Source organism: Mastomys coucha, unplaced genomic scaffold, assembly GCF_008632895.1.
Source record: "Mastomys coucha isolate ucsf_1 unplaced genomic scaffold, UCSF_Mcou_1 pScaffold21, whole genome shotgun sequence".
NCBI classification, from domain to species: domain Eukaryota; kingdom Metazoa; phylum Chordata; class Mammalia; order Rodentia; family Muridae; genus Mastomys; species Mastomys coucha.
In genome coordinates this window covers 162475081-162485707 of record NW_022196904.1, presented here as the reverse complement: position 1 = coordinate 162485707, position 10627 = coordinate 162475081, and the positions used below count along the sequence as shown (strand labels likewise).

The window sequence follows — 10627 nt, the reverse complement described above, 5'->3', positions numbered from 1 at the left end:
AAAAAAAAAAAACAACCATAAGATCTCTCATTTGCCACACAAGATTACAAGTAATGAAACCATTTTTACATTGCCTTGTTAAATGTAATTAATAGAAAAAAATTGTTAAAGTCTACATATCAGATTGCCATTTAGCTGATTGTGTCTGATGTAATTTTCATGTCTAACTCTAAGAAACCTGATTTAAAAACCAAATGACCAAAAAGCTATTATTTAACCATAGGCAAAACTTAGTTTAAGCAAATATGCTGTGTACATTTTTGTCTGTTGTAAACCAAGGTTCTTTTTGTAATTATTGGGGCATTTTGTTTGTTTGTTTAGACATTTTAGTCTCAAGATAGGAAGGGAAATAAGATTAGGAAATTAATTTTGCAATTTTGGGTGTGTGTTATTTCAACAGTTTGTATTTCTTCCATTTCTCTTTGTACTCTTCATTCTACCTCTCTCTCATTCTTCTTTCTTAAAAAACAAAAAATTCAGGTCCAGCTTTACAATGTATGATCTGAAAAAAAAATCTTAAATTCAAGAAAAAAGATTAAAGTGTAAAACATATTGTCCATGAACTCACATATTTATATTTTGGAAGAAGAAAGGAGTGGATTGATTGATTGATTGATTGATTGATTGGCAAATGAAAGAGGAGAGAGCTAGAGCTGTTTATGAGTCTGTTTTAGTGGCAGGTGGGTAGGTATAAGACAACACTAGGAAGAAATGATCACTGAGCATTTATTATTTGAAAGTTAAAGTAGCTGGGAGGTAGCCCAGCAATGCTTCCCTGGCATGCCTGAAGGCCTGTGCTCTGTCTCTCCCAGCACCATGTACATTGAGTATGGTGGAACACACATATAATCCAAGTACCTTGGATCTGGGGCAGGAAAATCAGGAGTCTCTGGTCATACTTGGATAGATAGAGAAGTTCCAAGCTAGCCTGGGCTACATAAGACCCTGCCCCTATCATCGCCATCATCGTCGTCGTCGTCGTCATCATCATCATCATCATCATCATCATCATCATATCTTTACTTTTGTGTGAAACTAAATAAATAGTCTTAGAAGACTTGGAATTCAAAAGACATGACTGTCAAATCAGACTCTTGTTTACGTATCATGGGACAGGTTTTATTTGTTATGGGGTATGGGGTAAGTGCTGTACTATCCGTTTTGGTTCCCTAGCCCTAACTCCTCTTTATTTTGAAAACAAAATACCCCCCCAAAAAAATACAAACAAAACAAACAAATAAAAAACATCTGAGGACACAACCACTTTTGCTTAAGCATAGATTAGACATTAGACTCACACAATCCCAGCTCTGTGAAGTGACAGCTTGACTTTGTTTTGCTTTGCTTTGCTTTTTTTTTTGACACCAAAAAGAATGCAAATAAACTCACAAGAAGAACAAACAATAACCAGTTGGGAATGAAATGGAAGGATTCCATTTAGAGATTCTTTAGTGTTTTGAAAAGCACCAGAGAGGGCTACCCAAAGTACTGAGTTAGTGAAGCCAGCGACATGGTCCTGAGCCTTTCAGCTCCATGTTAATAACAGTATTTGGATGCATCTTTTTATTCTCCTCTAAGAAGCACTGCAGTGAAACAATGTTCTAAGAAGTTCTGCAGTGAAACAATGTTCTAAGAAGCTCTGCAGTGAAACAATGTGCTGTGAACACTCCTTACCCTGGACATGAAATATCTGCAACTTCCGTGCTGTGCTGGGCGAGTCTTCATATCATAAATCCACCCACATAGTAGACAGGCGTGATCAGGCACAGTTTACGGCTCCTGGGCTGGATTACTAGAAGCTGTTGTTAAATGTAGCTCACAAGAGGTCTTTTGAAGCATCATTCATATTACCAACAAAAATACCCAATAGCTAAGCTATCAAGCATAATTAATTTTATATCAGTATAACAGGAAAAATGACGCACCGACGTGCTTTGCCTATGCCTATTGACACATTTCATAAGCACATTCTTCTTGTAAGCCTCTGTGAAAGAATTTCTTCTGCTTTTCAAATATATTATCTAGGTTATGATTGCTTAAGACGATATCAAATAGAATAATGTGAAAGCATTTTTTTATATATAAAATGTGTTCAGCCTTTATTCTGTTAGAATAGATCCTGCTCTATCTACTCAGGCTGGCTCAGAAGTTTCTGCTTCTGTTGTTGACTGTAAGGTGTGAAATAAGGATGATTCCATATTGTATGGAACATCTTTCATTGAAGAAAATGGTAGGATAGCGTTCCGTCCCTGTATGGGCCATATGCTTAGAGCTCAAAATGTATGATGGGTTCCAGAAGGACTACTAAACACTCATCCCACCAAGCGAGCATCCCAGAAGTTGACCAGTACAGGGATCCCGCCCACCTAGACTTCTTCTCCCTATGCTGTTTATATTATTTACCATGCTATCATTTTATTAAGATTTATTTGTCTTTGTTGTACAACTCTTCTGCTCACTACATCCTTCGGAGCTCCCAGGTTCCAGCATCATCTGTCTTTTCCTAAACAGTGACTGTTTGGAATTCAATATTATGCTCACAGCGCAGAGGTCCTGTTGATTTCCCCAAGATGAAAACATTACTGAACCATGTGCAGGGACCCGAAGACAAAATCTGGCCCTGAAGTTGCTTGAGATTATTCATGGGGAGAATTTTCCAGCTTTGTCTTTGTTCCTGCCTACAGCCATCGAATGCCTCTTAAATCACTGACAGAGAATTTAGGTCAACACATTGCCTGAGGTCATTTAAATTTCAAATCTGCTGCCATTTTCCTGCTTCTAGCAAATGGGAGGGAAAAGGATGGTGCCTACAGCTAGGGAGCTGGAGCTGAAATCTGGCACAGGAAACTTCAAGTCAGAGTCAAACTTATTTATGCTCTGCTGAAGGAAGTGTGTCGAGAAGGTTAATGAGTCTAAATTGGCAGGCTGTGTTCTGAGTCAGAGCCGAACTGGGACTGAAAGCAGGGATGGGGGTTAGTCTCGTTCACAGATTGTATAGCGCTCTGATGGTGTGGCATGTGTGTATTCTTTTTTTCCTTTTTTTTTTTGTAATCATGGAACTTGTTATTGTGGGCCAGCAAAAATGATCCATGAATAAAATCCAAATTCTGTTGATTTGTGTAAACCAGTCAAGCAGCAGAGACAAAGTGGTCAGAGCCCTTCGTGGGCAGCACAGAACCCTCTCACACCGTGGTGGTTATGAGTCACCTGAAAATCACCACCACCGGATGAACTCTGACCTTCTCGTGTGAGCAGGTGTCACTTCTAAGACTGTTGGCCCCAAAGGCAGAATCAACGGATCAGATTTTAGTTTTCATTTCTTAAAACATATCAAGTTATAGCAACAACTTAGCCCCCACATTTTACTCTCCCAACACCATTTCACCGTGAGAAAGAGCCAACAGCATTGTATAAAAGTGGTTGTTGTTTCAGTCTAGGCAGGTAAGTGGCAATAGAGCCCATGTTCTCTTGTATTTTGCAGAAGTTAGGTGCTAACCTAAGCCCTACATGGTAGTACATGCCTTTAATCCTAACCTGTGTGAGGCCAAGGGAGGTGCTCTGGCTTCAAGGCCAGCCAAGACTAAATAGTGAGACCCTGTCTTCAAAAACTGCAAGGGATATTTAATTGATTTTTATGTAATATACTTATATACATGTATGTTACACATATTTAGCTAGTATGCATTTATTCATATAGTTGATATATGCAGTGGCATAATGAAAAGGCACAGAAATTTGAATGAGATATCAATGACTACATTTTAGATTCTTTGAATACCAAAATAATCACAAGTAAATCTATGATTGTAGGAACTATCAGTGAATCTATGTCCACGTCAATATTTGCTTACATTATAAGTGAGATAAATGATGAGTTTTTCATTGAATTTATTTCTTAATAATAAGTGTAAAAGGAATGATAGAAATCAAATTACAATTTTATAATACCTAGGACTAATTTTTATTGATAATATTCAGCAATAGATGTTAATCTTAGCAGGTGTTTTCATGATTCTAAAATATGTCTCATCAAGTGATATTCATTAGTGACATTTATAATAGAAAACTGGCAGATAACACCTCCACAAAATGATCAAATTAACATCAGGGGGCAGTAGTAAGAAACCTCAACATCATGAGGACACAGTGCCATCAATCACATTCATATATCGTGCAGGTAGGGGGTGAGCACCCAAAAATGTCTAATCTCAGTCAAACAGAAAGAAATTGTTACTAAACCTAGAGACATTCTGGATTACCCTGTTGTCTTTAAGAGTAACAATCTTGGCCAGGAGGTGGAAGCACACGCCTTTAATCCCAGCACTTGGGAGGCAGAGGCAGGCAGATCTCTGAGTTCGAGGCCAGCCTGGTCTACATAGCAAATCCCAGGACAGTCAAGGTCCTGTCTCTAAAATAAAAGAAAAAGAAAAAGAAAAAAGCCAGGCAGTGGTGGCGCACGCCTTTAATCCCAGCACTTGGGAGGCAGAGGCAGGCGGATTTCTGAGTTCGAGGCCAGCCTGGTCTACAGAGTGAGTTCCAGGACAGCCAGGGCTATACAGAGAAACCGTGTCTTGAAAAACTAAATAAGAAAGAAAGAAAGGAAGGAAGGAAGGAAGGAAGGAAGGAAGAAAGAAAGAGAAAAAGGAAAAAGGAAAAGGAAAGCAGCCACAGTTGTAAAATAAAGACCAAGGAAATGTTTGAAAGAGTCTCAACAGAACATGAAAACTAAATGCCATGTGCAAACATGGAGACCTATGAAAGAAAAGAATGTTAGCGGGGAGAAAGAAAGTTCTAGCTGGGCGGTGGTGGCTCACGCCTTTAATCCCAGCACTTGGGAGGCAGAGACAGGCGAATTTCTGAGTTCAAGGCCGGCCTAGTCTACAGAGTGAGTTCCAGGACAGCCAGGGCTACACAGAGAAACCCTGTCTCAAAAAACCAAAAAAAAAAAAAAAAAAAAAAAAAAAAAAAAAAAAAAAAGAAAGAAAGAAAGAAAGAAAGAAAGAAAGTTCTATGACATAGATTAGTATACTTAAATCCTTTACTTAGGATTCTTTTTAAATCAAATTTATTTATTTATTTATTCACATTTATTTATTTATTCACTTTACATCCCAATATCAGCCCCCCTTCTCTTCTCAGTACCCCTTCGCACCGATCCTCTCCCCATTCTCCCCTTCCCTTCTCCTTTGAGAAAGGGCAGCCCTCCTCTAGGTATCACACCACACATACCTCCCCGCAGCCTCCACCTGTACCCTACCCCGCAACCCTCCACTCCCCTGCAGCTCAAGTTGCTGCAGGACTAGGTCCATCTTCTTCCACTGAGGCCACATAAGGTGCCCAGCCAAGGGAATGGGATCCGAAGGTAGGCAACAGATTCAAGGACAGTGGCCTTCCCCCACAACTCCTGTTGTTGGGATACCTGCGTTAAGACCAAGCTGCTTACCTGCTACATGTGTGCAGGGGGGCCTAGGTCTAGCCTGCACTTGTTCTTTGGTTTGTTGCTCAGTCTCTGGAAGCCTCCAAGGGTCCAAGAACTTAGAATTCTTAATACTGGTACTGAAAACGTTAAGCAATAAGGAAAAATTGAGTAAAGGCATCCTGAAACTATATGTATTAGCTTTGTGATTGTTTTTAGTTTGGTTTGGTTTTGCATCCAAACCTTTTTTTATAACAGTAAGATCCAAGGTTAGTTTTTGTAGCTGCTGCTGGTCCCTTCAGCCTCTGGCATGCTCAAAGTTCTGGCCCTTAGATCTAACATAAGATTTCATGTGGCTGTGTGGGGTTCCTGAAGCCGGGGCAAAAGAGCAACACATCTCTAGGCCCTTCCAAGAGCCAGACATGAGCATGAGGCCAAGGCCCTTGGAGGACTCCAGGGCCAGCTGGCGGTAGATGAAGATGTTACTCTCAGCCTCATGGCGGAGACTGTGGGCCTGGCTGCTCACCCACAGCACACACACCTTTAGCTCGGATGCTTGTAGTTCCTACGTCATCTGTATCCACCCCCAGAACCCCAGTCAGGAAGCTTCATCTTTCGTCTCATCTGGGGCAGGGACAGAGGTGGTATAATTTATAAATAACCCTTTTAGCACAACCTGATTGAAGGTTAAGCCTGGCCAGAAACCTGTGCAGCTTGACTAGCAGCCACAGGTAGATGTCATAGCTCTAGGACTCCTGGTGCTGGAAACGTTTTTGTCTTTGTTGTGAGTAATGTCAACTCCCATGATAGCATCTCCTGGTTGGCCAGATATGGAAAGGTTTTTCAATTTAATTAATTAATTGATCTGTTTATTTATTTATATCTTTGCAGCTTTAAAACAACTTATTTCATAAAGTGGCCGAGAGGTCGAGAAATAGCTAGCTAGATGACGCTAGGTAGAGAAAATAGAGTGTCCAGATCAAATTCATTAACCTTTTGGCCCTCCGTGTTTTCCAGCTGCAAGCATATAATAACTACCCTGTGGTGAAGTATTGAAGGTTAAACATGAGTATGTATGCAAAGAACTCAGCTGATGCCTAGTTTACAGTAACATCATAAACTATCAGGGTCATCTGGTAGGGACCATTATAATTATACCCAAAACTAAGGGTTTTTTAATGAGTGTGAGAAGCAATTATGAGCACTGGAGTGTTTCTAAAGAGAGCAACAAAGTCCATCTCCTCAATGGCTCCTATCCTGTTGTTGAGCATCTCAATCCAATGAGCGCTTTAGTATAGCTACTACATCCCCCAAATAATTAATGGCTTCCTTAAAAAGAAGTGCTAACATCTTCTTATGTGTCCTAAAAATAATATTGCATTGCGGGAGATATTATTTCCATGATATAACTGGGAAAAAATATATTCGCTTAATGTGATCTACAATAATTTGAGGCTCAATGTTTCATGTAAAATCAGAATTATGTTCTACCTGCTCTTAGTCTTTACATCAAGTAGCTGAATATCATCCTATAATAGATTGGTCCTTTGTGCTGCTTTAACAAAACACCACAACTAGATCAGTTGTTCTCAACCTTCCTCATGCTTTGACCCTTTAACACAGTTCTCCATGTTCTGGTGACCCCCGACCATAAAATTATTTTGTTGCTACTTCATAACTTGTTGCTACTGTCTTGAATCATAATGTATATCTGTGTTTTCCAGTGGTCTTAGGTGACCCCAAAGGGGTCTCAACCCAGAGGTTGAGAACCACTGGACTAGACGGTTTGAACAGGAAAAGTACCTTTCTCCCAGTTCTGGAACTGGGAGTCTGATATCATAGTGCCAATATTATGCTCAGCCTTACATCAACCCTACAGTCCTTCTACTCATTCTCCTTTTATATTGATTTTATGGTTCATATTCCATTATTCTTCTTTATTGCTTTGGCCCTTTAAAACTCAATTCCCATTCTTTTAACACCAAGCATTTACAAAAATGCAACATGCATTTACAAAAATCCACAAAACTTCCACTGAATTGGCACAAGTATCGTCATCCAGAATGACACTCGACAATCCAGTCTGACCAACTCTTCCAATCTCTTAACTAATCATGTCATCATCCTGGACTTTATTTTATACTTAATAACTAGACTGTGTCCTTTTTGTTGTTCTAGACAGTTTGACTCCAGACATTTTAATTTAATTTCCATTAATTCCCATTGTATGTTATAGGTCAGAGGTATTTTATGGATTATTGCATCCTACCCGTGGTCTATTTTTAGAAGTTTAATCGGGGAGCTATAGCAGCCGAACCTGCTGTATGGACTATAAGGTGTTTTATTCTAATTCTTAACACAGTTGTGTAAACAGTGCTAAATCAAGAGCTGTTTTCTTACAGCTGAAGGATGACAGTGTCCTGGAGCTTCCATGGTTATTGTGAGATGCAATCAAACTGAAGTTCCCATGACATCAATTGTATATTTCCTAGGACTGTTCTGACAAATAGAAAAGGCTTCAAATAGAGAAAAGTATTCTCCAGAAGCTCTGGCGGCTGAAGAGGCTGTGAGGGCCATGTGCCCTGGGATATTCCTAGAGGAGCACATGCTCTAGGCTTCCCTCCTAGCTTCAGGGCACTGTCAGAGTCCTCAGCAGGCTCTGCTCTGTGCACTTACCACTTGTATCTCCGTCTCCTTGTGTTTCTGTCTCTTTGCTTTTTTTTCTTTTCTTTTCTTTTCTTTTCTTTTTAAGATTTAGTTATTTATTTTATGTATATGAGTACACTGAAGCTGTACAGATGGTTGTGAGCCTTCATGTGGTTGCTGGGAACTGAATTTTAGGACCTCTGCTCACTCTAGTTGGCCCCACTCACTCAGGCCCTGCTGGCTCCAGGCCAAAGATTTATTTATTATTTTAAATAACGGCACTTCAGATGCACCAGAAGAAGATGTCAGATCCCATTACAGATGTTTGTGAGCCACTGTGTGGTTGCTGGAATTTGAACTCAGGACCTCTAGAAGAGCAGTCAGTGCTCCTAACCACTGAGCCACCTCTCCACCCCCTCTTTGTTTCTTTTCTAAGAATGCTAGTGGTATTGAATGTAGAGTCAATTTAGCTCCAGTACAACATTTTTTTTTTTGATTTAAGAGAAATCTGGCAGCTTCTTCCCTTAATTACATTATCTGTTGAAGGATAAGCAGACTGTTGAATAAGAAATAACTTTACATTTCAAAACTGCTCAGCAATGTAATCCTCCTAAGGACATTTTAAAAGATTAAGAATTCAAATATATAAGTTGAATTTTTACTTACAATGACAGTAATTAAACTGAGGTGAGAATTTAGAAGAGCCAAAATAGTCTAACATCACTAAAACATAATTTCTCTAGTTGGCCAATAATAATGTTATTGAAACTGACTTTTCTAATGAAAGTCTAGCAAGGTTCTTTTCCATGTAGATCCTAAGACATACTCTAATTTCATAAATTTTAATGTGGAAGAAAGAGGATTAAAGAGGGAAGTGCAGAGATTAAAATGGCCAGATTTTAAGCTAGTATGTATAGTTTTCAGTTTAGTCCTGTGTGTGTGTGTGTGTGTGTGTGTGTGTGTGTGTGTGTGTGCATGTGCGTAGGTGCATGTGTGTGTCTATCTGTCTGTCTTTCTTTCTGAAGTACACACTTCTGAAAGGTCTGAAAATGGAAACTCTATAACGTTTCTGCTTCAGGAGAAGAAGGCAGAATGGTTTATAGTGAGAAGAAAACTACCAGCAACTCTTGCAATCTTGCTACTAGACAATGTGTGAATCATTACACTGCCCGGAAATAATAAAGGCCTTCAAGGGTGTCTGCTCTAGCAAGGCCATGGTATTCTAAAGTATCTGGGAAAGGCTGGAATACGTGTGTAAGGTGGTAGAGTAGGGCGTTTGAACTGACAGCAGGAGTGGGTGGATAGGAGCTACTGTGTCATCCTTTTCCTGTTGAAAAGGACTGACTCTGTAAGCAACACGTGAAATGTTATAAAATTGCAGGTTTTCTCAAGCCAAGACATAATCTAGCAAAGGGAAGAAATCTAAACACTGTTAAGTTTAAAATACTTAAAGTTTAAAGGAACATTCAGTCTTAGCTTACTTGAGATGCTGCTTTAGCCGTTCCAAGCCCTGGATTCTGCAGCATCTAGACCAGAGATGAGCAACCACACACTTGGAAGCATTTACCAAGTTAAGACCAAAGGATCATAGTTACTTACTTGTAACCTCAGTCAAATGTTTCTGGCCCCTTGATTTCTGTTTCTTGTGTACGAGTACTTAAAGTTCACTGATCTGGGATGAATTTGGATTTTTTTTTTTTGAAGTGTTTTTTTCCCTAAGAACCTCTTTCTGATGACTGTAAGAATATAGAATTCTTTATGAGGTTTTCCAGAGAAAGCCATTTCCTTCTAGAAAACTACAAGCCAATGAACATTTGCCATCTATCCTTGCTCTGAAAGCTCCATACTCCTTGCCTGTCACTTCCAGTCCTTTCTGCAGTCACTGTGTCAGAGAGAATGTGGGACCAGAAGGTCACTAAGACTTGAGTCTACCATGCAGCCAACTGTAGTGGTACAAGCCTGTAACCTGGACCTGGAAAGGTAGAGGTAGAAAGAGCAAGGGCTCAAAGCCAACTTCAATTAAACAGAGAATTTGATACCAACTTGTACTCCATGACACTCTGTCAAAAAACAAACAACTGAAACACAAACACAAATAAACAAAAAGCCACCAAACGCTTGCACTACCCAATAAAATAGCAACTAGACTCACTTTCCTATTTAAATTTACATTTGAGTTAAGTGGCATTAACATAAAAATGTATTTCTTCTGTAAACCTAGCTAGTTAAATGTCAATGGTTCAGGCTCCCGGCAGTCATTATCGCCACATAGGAGGATTTCTAGTCACAGAGCATTCTGGTGCAAAACCCTGATAGACCAACAACATTAAAACAAAATAAAACAAACAAAAAAAAACATAAAATGAAAAGTAACCCTTTTCCTGAAATTATGAGCATTTCAAAGTCTTTATTATATCTTATCTAGTTGAGAAAAATTACTGGGGATCTGAAAGGAAAACAAAAACTGTACATATAACCCCAACCTCATTGTTTACTTGAGCAAAGAATGATCAAAAAGTAGGTTGGCGGCCGGGCGGTGGTGGCGCACGCCTTTAATCCCAGCAC

At 39.5% G+C, this 10627-nt stretch overlaps 1 protein-coding gene and 1 pseudogene across 2 annotated transcripts in view; one reads left to right on the top strand and one right to left on the bottom strand.

The window, feature by feature from the left end:
* Prkg1 (protein kinase cGMP-dependent 1) overlaps positions 1-10627 on the top strand; it is a 1194975-nt gene that overhangs the window by 655494 nt on the left and 528854 nt on the right. The gene's annotated exons all lie outside the window — the stretch shown is intronic.
* LOC116103729 lies at positions 5715-6221 on the bottom strand (annotated as a pseudogene).